Source organism: Lissotriton vulgaris, chromosome 9 (genome assembly GCF_964263255.1).
Source record: "Lissotriton vulgaris chromosome 9, aLisVul1.2, whole genome shotgun sequence".
In the NCBI taxonomy this organism is placed as follows: domain Eukaryota; kingdom Metazoa; phylum Chordata; class Amphibia; order Caudata; family Salamandridae; genus Lissotriton; species Lissotriton vulgaris.
In genome coordinates, this window is record NC_141697.1 from 582,358,384 (window position 1) to 582,372,031 (window position 13,648).

Sequence of the window (13,648 nt, forward strand, 5' to 3'; positions counted from 1 at the left end):
GACATCGCCATAGCCATCCCGGACGGCTACAAGATCATCCGAAAGGACCACATCAACCAAACAGGAGGAGGCATTGTCATTGTTCATAAGAACACCATCCGCATCACGACCAGTTCTAACAACACCTTCGCAGCTACCGAACACCTTCACTTCCAGATTCACATCGACCCCAAGACCACACTCAGAGGCACCCTCATCTACAGGCCACCAGGACCCCGCACACAATTCAGCGAAGACATCACTGACTTCCTCAGCCCACACGCCCTCCCCTCCGAGGACTACATTCTACTGGGAGACCTCAACTTCCACCTGGAAAAGAACAACGACAGCAACACCACCACCCTTCTGGACAACCTCGCCAATCTCGGACTCAAACAACTTGTTGACACCCCCACACACTATGCCGGACACACGCTCGACCCAATCTTCACCTCCAGCAAGCACATCTCCTTCAACCACACCACAGCTCTCCATTGGACAGACCACAGCTGCGTTCACTTCAACTACAAAAAGACTACGACCCACAACCACCCACAACCAATCCCCCGCAGAAACTGGAACAAAATTACCACCGACCAACTCTTCACATTGCTTCACCAAAACCCTCCTGCAAAATCATCGGACCCAAACCTTGCAGCCACCAACCTCACACAATGGATCACCCACAGCGCTGACAAATTAGCACCCTTGAAAAAACATCAAATCAAGCAAAGTAGCAAAAAAGCCCCCTGGTTCAACGATGACATTAAGAAATCCAAAAAGTTCTGTCGCACCCTCGAGAAAGCCTGGAGAAAAAACCCAACCACTGACAACATGGCCACCTTCAAGAACGCCACCCGCAAACACCACCAACTGATCCGATCCACCAAGAAATCAGCATTCAAGGATCCACTCGACAACAACGCCCACAACAGCAAAGAACTATTCAACATCGTCAAAGAATTTACCAACCCCACCGCCGGCACCAACGACATCACTCCCTCCCAAGACCTCTGCGACTCCCTAGCCTCATTCTTCCACAACAAAATTGCTGACATACATAACAGCTTTGAAAACCAGTCCAAAGACCAGTCCACCCCACCCACCTCCGAACTAAAACCCCCCTCCAACAACCTTTGCGCCTGGAACCCAATCACCACTGAAGACACCATCCGTCTGATGAACTCCATCCACTCAGGATCGCCAACCAACCCATGTCCCCAACACATTTTCAACAAAGCAGACTCCATTATCGCACCCCATCTCCGAGACGTCATCAACTGCTCCCTCAACTCCGCTACCTTCCCGGAAAGCTGGAAACATGCCGAACTCAGCGCCCTTCTGAAGAAACCCACAGCAGACGCCACTGAACTTAAGAACTACCGCCCCATCTCGCTCCTCCCATTCCCTGCCAAAGTCATTGAGAAAGCCGTCAACAGTCAGCTCGCCGCCTTCCTCGAATCCAACAAATCCCTCGACCCTTCACAGTCCGGCTTCCGAGCCAAACACAGCACCGAGACCGCCCTCATCGCAGCAACAGACGACATTCGAACTCTACTGGACAACGGAGAAACAGCTGCCCTCATCCTACTTGACCTCTCCGCAGCCTTCGACACAGTCAGTCATAGCACCCTTATACAACGCCTCAGCAACGTCGGAATACAAGGAAAAGCATTGGACTGGATCATCTCGTTCCTCACCGGAAGAACCCAGAGAGTCCGCCTCCCCCCTTTTAAATCAGAGGCCACCGAAGTCATCTGCGGCGTACCACAAGGATCATCACTCAGTCCCACCCTCTTCAACGTATACATGAGTCCACTCGCATCCATTGCGTGCCAACACAACCTCAACATCATCTCCTACGCAGATGACACCCAGCTGATCCTCCCCCTCACCAAAGACCCAAACACCGCCAAAACCAACCTACACGAAGGGATGAAAGAAGTAGCCGAGTGGATGAAGAACAGCCGTTTAAAACTGAACTCGGACAAAACGGAAGTCCTCATCTTAGGTTCATCCCCCTCCGCCTGGGATGACTTATGGTGGCCACCGGCTCTCGGAAACGCACCCATACCTACGGACCACGCACGTAACCTGGGCTTCATCCTGGACTCCTCCCTCTCGATGACCAGACAAGTCAACGCCGTCTCATCATCATGCTTCAACATCCTACGTATGCTCAAAAAAATCTTCCGTTGGATCCCCACTGAAACAAGAAAGACGGTCACCCACGCACTGGTCACAAGCCGACTGGACTACGGAAACACCCTTTACGCCGGAACCACAGCCAAACTACAGAAAAAACTCCAACGCATCCAAAACGCCTCAGCCAGACTCATACTAGACATCCCCCGCCAAGCTCACATTTCCGGTCACCTGAAAGACCTCCACTGGCTCCCCGTCAACAAGAGAATAACGTTCCGTCTCCTCACCCACGCACACAAAGCCCTCTACGACCTAGGACCAGAATGCCTCAACACGGGCCTGTCCTTTTACACCCCCACCCGCCAACTACGATCGTCCAATCAAGCCCTTGCCGCAATTCCACGCATCCATAGATCCACCATGGGGGGAAGATCCTTCTCCTACTTAGCGGCCAAAACCTGGAATTCTCTCCCCACCCACCTCCGCCTTACATAGAACCACCTCTCCTTCAGAAAACAACTAAAAACCTGGATATTCGATAAGTAAAGTACCCCCCTCCCACAAGCGCCTTGAGACCCTCTGGGTGAGTAGTGTGCTATACAAATGTTAAACTTGAACTTGAACTTGAATTCTCAGTCCCTTTCCAAATGAACAATAAATCATCAATGTATCTAAACATATGAGCTACCTGGTTATTGACAAATGCAAGATTATCATCTTGCAATGTCTGTCTTTCCCATAACCCATGTGTAGGCAGGTGTAGCTAGGGGAAAAACATGCCCCCATAGCTACGCCTCTGATCTGCTGATATACCTGTTTGGAAAATAAGAAATCATTATTCTCAAGGCACATGGTGATGATTGCTATCAGCATTTTGTTATTTGCAAGGTAGCACATGGGACGCTTTTGGAGAAAATAATCCACAGCCTTTAGTCCGTCGTAAATGTATGGGTTGTAAATGTATGCGTTGTAACATCATACATTCATTAGTACTGCTAGATATATGACTTTAGACAACAAAAAGGGTCTTGACTCCTAAACTCAGTAGTTAGGAATTGCTGTCGCCATTCGATCGGGCTAGGTTCCCATCTCGGCTCCTGTAATTTCACAGACGGTGCTCCTCTGCACGGCCGGACAGCCGTGTGATTAATGTCATTTCAAAGGTCCAACTACTGCAGGAAAATGTCCCAGTGTACGAGTGAAGTATTAAGACAGCTCAAATTGATTTTTGGCGCAATGAGCCCACTATGGGTAAACAAAAATATTCTCTAAGGGACTACAATACCCAGCATGCATAGAAAGCAATCTGTGACGTACTAACGCCAACTAATTGAATGCGTGCATCAGAGAAACATCAGAGACGCCAGAATAGAGAAAGAAGCCCCTGATGAGAGGCGGACGGCCTCGAAACGCGTAGGGCTGACGACCCAACACCGCATCACTGTGGAATATGAATGCTGTGGTGTGCCTTCTGAAAAGCTTGGACCTTTGAAATGACATATATATATATATATATATATATATATATATATATATATATATATATATATATCCATTCAAAACTCCCACCTGCCGGCACTGGCCGCCGGACACACAACGTAGGAACAGACCACAGCAATGCTCTGAGAATCCTTCAAGGTAAGTTTATTGCTCCACAGTCACCAGCATGACGCGTTTCGGCTACAACACGGTAGCCTTGATCACATGACATTTGGAACCAATGCTTGTGTTTAAATAAGGTGCAAATGCAGATTGGTGCAACGTCAGCAAACATAAATAAACATAGAAGACATACTAATGGTTCATCTCTGAGTTGATAATTATAAATAGAACATTAATACGAACTTGTTTAAAAATTGCAAAATTCATCTATATACACAATGTAAATTTCTTATACCTCAAGGGTATATCGGAGGCAATATTTACAAATGACATGCGTTTCTGTTGTAAAACAAGTCTTCCAATAAAGTGCTGAATGCAACAGTTGATCTATAACCTCAATCTGTTTATAAGTGCAAGTGCTAAAAATCGATTATTGAAAAAGTGCAAATGTGCAAACCAACTAGTGCAATTCCTAAAAAACATTTAGGAAATATCAAAATACAGGAAGCACAAGGGATGGCACGTTAACCCCTATTAGTAGGGTTACATGACATGACACCGGATACATATGCACCCAATAAATGGCAGCGGAGAATACGTGCAAGCAGAAAACATTATGGCATAGTGCCTAAATTCATTCATTTTATAATGTTACAAGAGAAATCTATCCCCCAAGGTATAACTAAGGGCCTCATTAGGATCGCGGACGGACTTGCGTCCGTCCGCGACCCCAGAGGATGAGGGAACGTCCGCATGGGCTGCGGCGTTCCCTCATGTGCGATTAGGATGTGACCGCCACCCTGGCGGTAACATCCTAGATATTTTAACATTGCGGCGGGTGCTGCTTCAAGCAGCACCCGCCGCAATGTTAAAAGTGCATGCTTAACATTTACATGCACAAAGCGACAGGCACCGCGCGGTGCCTGCCGCTTTGTGCAAGTAAATGCTGGGGGGTACCATAGGTACCCCCCATGTGCACCCCCCACCCGCCAACACCCTGGGGGCCCGCAACGGGCCCCCAAAATCAAAAGTACGCATGCTTTTCCACGGCGGAAAAACCGCCGCGGAAAAGCATGTTTACAAATGCTTCCTAATTTGGCTGGCGGTGTCTGATAGACACTGCCAGCCAATTTAGAGCTTTTCCGCCGCGGTTGTAATCTGACCGCGGCGGAAAAGCAGCTCACAGTAACCAAGACCCACCAGCCATCGTAATGCGGCGGTGGGTCTTTGGTGAGTCCGCAGAGGATTTTCCGCCTCCTCCGGGCCGGAGGTGGCTTCCCCAGGCCCGGAGGTGGCGGAAAATCCTCCATCATAATGAGGCCCTATATCCATATCTCAAATTTACTAACGACAAAAGGTCATAGATCGTAACAACCTAAACAAATAAACAGATGCAGATGCATTCGTAGCACACCCTACAGATATACAGACTTATGGAGTGCGCCAGGCAAGTTGATTACTCTCACGTTGACATACCTGTTAGAGCTAAAAAGAAACACATACTGCTCCTTAAAATTTACAAACAGGAGATTCAGGATACCGTAATATATAATAGCTGTTCATAGAAAGCAATGAAGATCCTCTCCTGTATTCATCCCGTCGGAAAAAGACTGCCAACACTAGGATTGCCGATAGTAGTCCCATATTTATTTATTTATTTATTTATTTATTTTTTGTTGTTCAAACTGCTTTATTGCATAATTAGGAGAGTACACTGCTGTGTTCGCCTACAACCCGGAGGCTGGCAGCGTCATGTCCAAATCAATATGAAGCGAAAGCAAACAGAGATATACACAGCCTTGAAACCGGCATCCCGGAGGCCCGGTTGCGACAAACCGTATCAGTGAGGGATTTCCTGGTGGCGAGTATTAAAAGAGGAAGGGAGAAGAACAAGAAGACAGTAAAGCAAAGGAGTGAACCAGAGTAGGAGACAAAAAAAAAAGAATAAGAGGGGGGGAGGGGAGGGAGAAAGGGAGAAGAAGTACGTACATTTCATGATTTACTGCAGCAGAACAGGTTTTTCAATTATTTCCCATTTTTTGTCAATCCCCAACAGTAAACATTACAAATAGGCCTTATACGCATGTCTGAATGAAAAAAACCAGATCTATATGGTTGCTTATGGGATAATAGTCATAGGATGCTACATGGCACTGTAGTAGCGGTCGTGGTGTCAGGTGGTCATGTATAGAAATAGGATAAGGGTGGTGTGCTGTATCCCAGGGGAGTTATAGTATGTGGAAATGAGGAACTGTGATGTGTATTGAATGGTGGACTAACTCGTGCTCGCGCCAAGTGTAAGGTCAACATCAGTAGTATAGCCTGCGGGGGAAATGTGTCAGACCGGGGATTTAGTATATGCATGCGCCAGGAACACACGCCTCCTAGTCCCTGAGGTTGGCAGCCTAGTTAGTCACCTCCCCGCTGTTGCTCCAAGGCTACGTTGTCATCCTCCTGAGCCAGCAGGTAGGAGACCAGCGGGCCCCAGATGTCTTTTGGCCTGTTAGGGAGCGGTAGTAATTCAGAATAAGTGATGTATTGGACCTGACAGTAAGTCATATCCGAGAGCCAGTCCTTAAACTTCGGTGCCCTGCCTCGGCCCCAGCGACATGCCACATGCCGCTTAGCCAAGAGCAGTGCAGTATCAATGAATTTCCGGCTGGATTTCGGAATGTGCGGTGTGTGCCCCAGCAGTGTGAGACGCGGCTCCGCCTCAATGGTGACCTTGGTCATCGCTGTGAGAGCATCGGTCACCTGCTGCCAGTACGTTCGAACAGCCGGGCATTCCCAGGCCAGGTGCAGAAAGCCCGCATGGTCAGTTCGGCATCGCTCACATCTGTCATCATCAGCCAGGTGGAACCTGAATTTTTAGACCTGAGTGTAATACAGTCGTTGAAGGAACTTCTAGTGTATCATCTTAAGTCTGCTACTGGCTGATATCCTAGCCGTGAGGGAGCAACAGTATTGCCACTGCTCATCAGTGAGCGTAGAGGACAGGTCCGAACTCCAGGACGCCCTAGCGCCCTTCCCGGGAGGGTCGATGTCTGATCGAACTTGGCGGTACAGGCCAGAGACCAAATGCGCACCATCTTGCGAGCTGAGCAGAAAGTGCAGCGGGCGAAGGAGCTCTGGTTCATTAGGGTAATCAGGTAGGATATCCTTCATCCCCTGCCGGAGGCGAAGGTAATAGAATACGTCAAGCGGGGAACGGTGAGTAGCAAAAAGTACCTCCATGGATTTGAAAACTTTATTCACGAATAGATCACCCCAGGAGACGATATGTAACCGTTCGCAAAGCAGCCGGAAGCCTCGTTCCTGCAATAGTGCAAGTGTAGGGTGGTATGTCAGGGGGAGACGGGGGGAATAAGGGAAGGAGCAGGAAAGCCTCTTAGCCAGGCGGCGCCATGCGTCCAGGGTGCAGGAGACAGATGTGTTCGGAGTCTGGATCACCGACTCCGGACAATGGAGTAGCCCATTGAGCGGTACGGGGTGCACTATCCAGTCCTCCACCGCGAGCTGTGGCATAAATGGCATGGGGACCATCCAGTGAAATGCATAGTGGGCCTGCGCGCAAAGATAATAGGCCTCAAGGTCGGGAACGTCAAAGCCTCCAGATTCGTAAGGTAGTGTGATTGTAGACCATTTCAGCCGTGGGGCCTTGCCCCTCCAGAACAGGCGACAGAGCTCCGACTTCAGAGTTTTGAAGAAAAAAGCACCTGGATAATACGGGATGTTGAGAAAGAGGTAAAGGAAGCGGGGCAACACCACCATCTTGATAAGGGAAGCTCTACCAGCCATGGATAGCGGCAATGCAATCCAGCGATCAACCGAGGCTGTAAGGGTTTTGATTGCCACCCCGTAGTTGGAGCGAATTGTCTCCTCTCGATCCAGCGAGATCTGTATGCCTAGGTATCTGAGTTCTGATCGACACCACTCTAGTGGATAGTCGAGGGGGAAGTCGACTACTGAGTCGGTGAGGGGGGGGGAAGAACAGCGATTTGGACCAATTTATGTGTATCCCCGACATACCCCCGAAGGCCACAAATTCTCTCAATAGAGGGTTGAGGTGAAGGTGAGGGTGCTTAACATAAAGCGTAATATCATCAGTGTACAGTGATACATCTATTTGGCGTTGCAGGCATCGTACGGCACCCTCACGGTGTAGCTGACGGAGCCGACAGGCTAGGGGCTCGACCGCAATCACGAAAAGGAGGGGGGACAAAGGACACCCCTGACGCGTGCCTCTTGTAATGGCCACTGAGTGAGAGAGGCGACCATTAATGAGGACCCTCGCCGTCGGCTGTGTATAGAGGAGCTGTACCCAGGAAAGAAAAAGTCTGGGGAATCCCATGCTCGTCAGCACTGAAAACAAGTAGGGCCATTTGACCGAGTCGAATGCTTTGGTAGCGTCTAAAAATACAGCAGCCACCGGGAGGTCTGGATGAACTGTGCGGAGGAGTGAAAATAAGGTGCGCAGGTTATGAGAGGTGGAACGACCCGGGACGAACGCCGACTGGTCGGGTAGCACAATCCTGGTCATAAGTATGGATAGCCTAGTAGCCAGAACTTTGGCTAGTATTTTCAAGTCGCAATTCAGGCGGGATAGAGGATGATAGGAACCACAGGAGCTGGGGTCTTTAACGGGTTTAAGGAGGGAGGTGATAACTACCTCTTGCATGGAGCCTGGAAGGATTCCATCTGCAAGCGATTCCTCATAGACTTCGCGAAGGACTGGGGCCATGATGTCAATATATGTTTTATAGAACTCGGCTGGCAGACCGTCCAGCCCGGGCGCTTTGCCATTCTTAAGGGACATAATGGCCTCACGAATTTCGTCCAATTCAAACGGAGCCACCAAGAAGGCCCTGTCTCCATCGCTGAGCCAACAGAGCGCCACATTGCCCAGGTAGTCAGCATAAGGTACATTAGCTGGAGCACTGGTGGTGTACAGAGTATGGTAATGTGAGGTAAAGGTGGCGAGCAGTGCGTCTGAATCCCTGATCCTGTGTCCCTGGACATCAGTAAGTTCCAGGACAGTGTTACGATCACGGGGAGTTCGCGTCAACACTGCAAGAGCCCTCCCCGGTCGATCCCCCTCGCAGTATCTTCTAGCCTGCCAGTGCTTTCCCTTGAATTTCGCCTCCCTGTCAGCTTCCTCTTCATATTTAGTCAGTGTGTCCCTAAACTCAGCATGTAATGCAGGGTTATCCTCTGCGACCATTCGAATTTCCAAGCTCCCTATGTAGTCTATGGATAGTGGCTTGTATGTCTCGAAGGACCCCAAAGCTTTTGGCTATACAATATCCTCTGACAGTGACCTTAAATGCTTCCCAAATATGTTCCACCGAGTCAACTGATCCCTTGTTCCTTGGAAAGAAGTCTGCTATTTCCTCCCCCAACTCAGACCGGAATAAGGTATCCAATAAGGCCGCCGTCTGTAGCCGCCAAGGGGCCCTAGGGCAATCCCACCCGGGTATCCGAGTATGCATCAGGACAGGGCTGTGATCAGAATATGTTCTCGGCAGGTGCGTGACTTTCAATACCTCCGGTGCAATTCCAGTGGTGACAAGGAAAGTTGTAAACTATTGGTTTAATTAACAATAACATTTTGGAAAAGGGATTCTTTTCCCATAGGAACAGTGCACACTACAAGGAGGTTGTTTCCTTCTTATTCATCTTCTTGTATTTTCTGTGCTAGCCATCACATTTTTGTAGTGTAGCACCCTTGTACAGACAGGCAAATTCAGAATATACTTAACGTTTGAGTGCTCCTCTTTTTTCTATTTTTCTTATTCACTTGGCCCCTTGAGGTAGCACCACTGTTCAGCAGAGTTATTTTTCTAGTTCAAAAAACATGGCAACTTTCGAAAGCATAACCCATCTATGAAACGTTTGATTATGTTTTTTTCCCAGTGAAAATTAAACAATACAAAGTGAAATCTTATATCGTCTAGTGTTGTAAACTATTGGTTTAATTAACAATAACATTTTGGAAAAGGGATTCTTTTCCCATAGGAACAGTGCACACTACAAGGAGGTTGTTTCCTTCTTATTCATCTTCTTGTATTTTCTGTGCTAGCCATCACATTTTTGTAGTGTAGCACCCTTGTACAGACAGGCAAATTCAGAATATACTTAACGTTTGAGTGCTCCTCTTTTTTCTATTTTTCTTTGGCTGTAGGTATCGCCATATGTCTATCAGGGCTCCCTCAGCGATAATGCCCTCTAGGGCCTCCCCGGGCCTGGGTTTGTAATGACAAGCCCCGTCTGCTCTATCCAGGCTAGGCACCAACGCTAAGTTGAAGTCCCCACCCCAGATCACAGGGCGGGAGCCTACGTCCATGATTTTACCCCAGAGTGTAGTGAAGAAAGTAGGCGTGTCTATGTTAGGTGCATAGCAGTTTATGAAGGTGATAGTGTCGCGACCCATTCTCCCCCATAGTAGGGCGTAACGGCCTTCCCCATCTGTCAGTTCCCCGCATTTCTGAAACGGTACAGTACCCCGAAGAAGGATGGCAACCCCCCTGGCATATGTGGAATAGGATGAGAATAAGCGGGTACCAGCCCACTTACATGCAAATGTGGTCTGTACTTGTGGCGACAGATGGGTTTCCTGGAGCATGGCAACATGTACGTTTTGTCTGGTAAGGTAAGCGAGAACATCACGACATTTCTTGGCATTATTAAGCCCACGGAGTTAGGAAAGCAAAATAATTTCTGATAGAGCTTTATTGTTTATTGTTGTTGTTGCACTTTTTTCTTATTTAGATATATGGAACTCTACTCTATCAGAAATTATTTTGCTCATTGGTTTCTGTACACAAGTGGACTTAATATACCGTTTCATTCTAGGTTTTTATTTACAAAAAAACGTAAATTGTATTATCTAATCAATGTCTGTCACTTTGCTATAGACCTTTCCTAACTCTGTTTCTTCCCTATGTATAGCAAGTGCTACTATATTATATAGGGGTCCCCTTTTTCCAAATATTTACTAAACTCATAGCCTGTTCTATGAGGGGCTGTGCTGACTTGGCCATCATTGTCCACATTTTAACATTTATTCACTTTTTTCTTATTTAGATATATGGAACTCTGCTCTATCAGAAATTATTTTGCTCATTGGTTTCTGTACACAAGTGGACTTATTATACCGTTTCATTCTAGGTTTTTATTTACAAAAAAACGTAAATTGTATTATCTAATCAATGTCTGTCACTTTGCTATAGACCTTTCCTAACTCTGTTTCTTCCCTATGTATAGCAAGTGCTACTATATTATATAGGGGTCCCCTTTTTCCAAATAATTATTACGCCCACGAACATTCCATGACATGCAATGTAACTGTACATCAGACCCTAAGACCGCCATTGAGAATAGAACAGTGATACATCTCTCTCTGAGCATAATGAGTCAGTAATTCTCATGTCGCTCGTATCAATTGAAGCAACATAGCATGACGTAATCCAAAACATCATTCGGCGTGTAGGCCTCGCCCCCCCAACAAACCCCCCCCACCCACTACAGCATCCCAATCATGTCTGCAGCCATTCAATCCCGCCCTCATTCCCTCCCCTCCACCCCCTCCCTCAACACCCGACTTCAACAAGTTAACAGTTAGCATGGGGTACACCCGATAGGATAACAACATCAAGGGCGCACAGCCACTTTACCCGCCAATGGCCTCCGAAACTGTACCGCCCTCGATGGAGGCCAGGGCTGGGCAAGCAGATCTTGGTATACATTACCACAGGAGCGACCAGGCACTGCAGCTTCGTGTTGAATAGGTAGCATCTTCAGAGCCTGCAGGTTAAGCAGGGAGTACACCAGCGCCAGGCAGTCAGAGGCTCAGTTCAGTTAAATGCACATAGTCAGTGTTCATTCTCCGCAGCGGACGGATCATCATCCCCCAGGTCCGCAGCAGCAGCATGGTCACCTCCTCTGGCCCTGCGAAGTGTTTTCAGATAGTCCTCGGCTTTTTGGGGGTTCGTGAAAAAACGTTGCTTCCCCTGGTGCGTAATCCGTAACTTCGCTGGGTAGAGTAAGGCATAGTCCAGTTGAGCTTCGCATAGTTTCTTTTTCACAGGGATAAATTTACGCCGTTCCTCCTGTACCATTGGGGTGAAATCTGGATAGATGGAGAAAGTGATGCCATCATATTGAAGGGATCGTTGAGTGCGAGCAGCTCTCAGCGCGACATCCCGGTCGCAATAGTTCAACAGTTTAGCAATGATTGGTCTAGGCGGCAGGCCAGGTTTAGGGACAGGTGCTAGCGATCGGTGCGCTCGCTCAATGATGAATTGTGGAGAAAAGGCATCCTCACCTATGGACCCCTTGAGGAGCTTCTCGACATACAGTTCCATCCTGCCCGTGTTGGTGGACTCCGGAATACCCGTGACGCGGATGTTGTTGCGCCGACTACGGGCTTCCAAATCCTCGTTCTTTGCCGCTATGATTGTGAGTAGATTGTCCATACGGGCCAATTGAGTAGTATGAGTGGAAGTGACGTCGTCCGCATCAGAGATACGTTGCTCCGTGGCCGTGAGTCGTTCCTCATGCCGGTCTACCTTTTGGGCCAGAGCGTCTAGTCTGGCGGTAACGCCGTCCACCTTTTCCACCACTGTGGCAAATCTCTGTCGCATTTCCTGGAACAGGTGATGTAGGTCAAGTTCCTTGCCAGGAGAGGAAACAGTGGAGGAGGTAGCGGCACCGGGACTGGGGTCAACAGGGACCGCTTTCGTAGACTTCTTGGCGCCGTCGAAGCTGATTTTTGTTTGGCGGTTCTTAGGGCGCACCATCTTGGCCTCCTAGTCTGACGCCCCCGTCCGTCCAGGCCTTACTGGTGTGGCACCTACCGGGTCCAGTCAAGGAATATGTCGAAGCGCACAATAGTAGGATCTCACTCCAGGCACGCTTTCACTGGGTTGTCCAGCCTCGGTCCAGGAAGGCAGCGCAGCACACATGTTCCGCTGTGGGTACGATCAGGAGTGTTCAGGCCGACAACCTGAGTGAGTGGCAGCCCACTTGGGTTTTATTGTATAAGGACTGCAGATCCCAGAATACTTTGCTATGGATGAATGCAATATGCAGGTGATGATGCAATAAATATGGGACTACTATCGGCAATCCTAGTGTTGGCAGTCTTTTTCCGAGCAGAGAAGCCTCAGATGAAGGGCGGATGCCCGAAACGCGTCAGGCTCTGCTGACGCAGGTTGTACCCGTCTCCTTCCCTTACCTGGAGTGAGCTGGCTGGGAGTGCGTGCTGCACGTAGGTGCTTGTGAACTTTGTATATATATATATATTTATATATATATATATATACTAATTTGTGGTTGTGAAAACAAAACAGTGAAGGATATTGGTAGTATACAAGTTTATATTTAAAGAACAATGTGTTCCAGAAACCTATGTACAACATAGCTGTGCAATTTAACATAAAGTAGGAATGCATATGATTATTTGAGAAGCTGCTCCCTTTTATCCTGTTATCATTTATATAACAAGCACATCAAGTTGATGTCAGAGGCGATACATGTAAAAGTCAAATATTTTGATACCTTAATATTTTAATCATGTTTTTTTTAACTCTTTGAAGCAGAATCCTGACTGAATGAGCATTGTACACAAATTTAAAATGTAAATATAGTCACACATAACATGCAGAAAGAATATTTTAATTTGCATTTTTGCTTTTTGTAAGTCCATATAAGATAATTCCCAATTACTAACAAAGACTAGTATTTGACTGAGCTTGACAGGAATCCGGTTGAACATATTCCAGGTTGTATTTCTCCCGCTGTAGAAGGTTGTTAGATCCCACCGGAATTTTATAGTGGCTTTAACTCTTGCAGCATATATTACCAATTCCAAGTAAGGTAACACCACTATTCCTACTCCAAAAAAATAGATGGGGAACGGTGA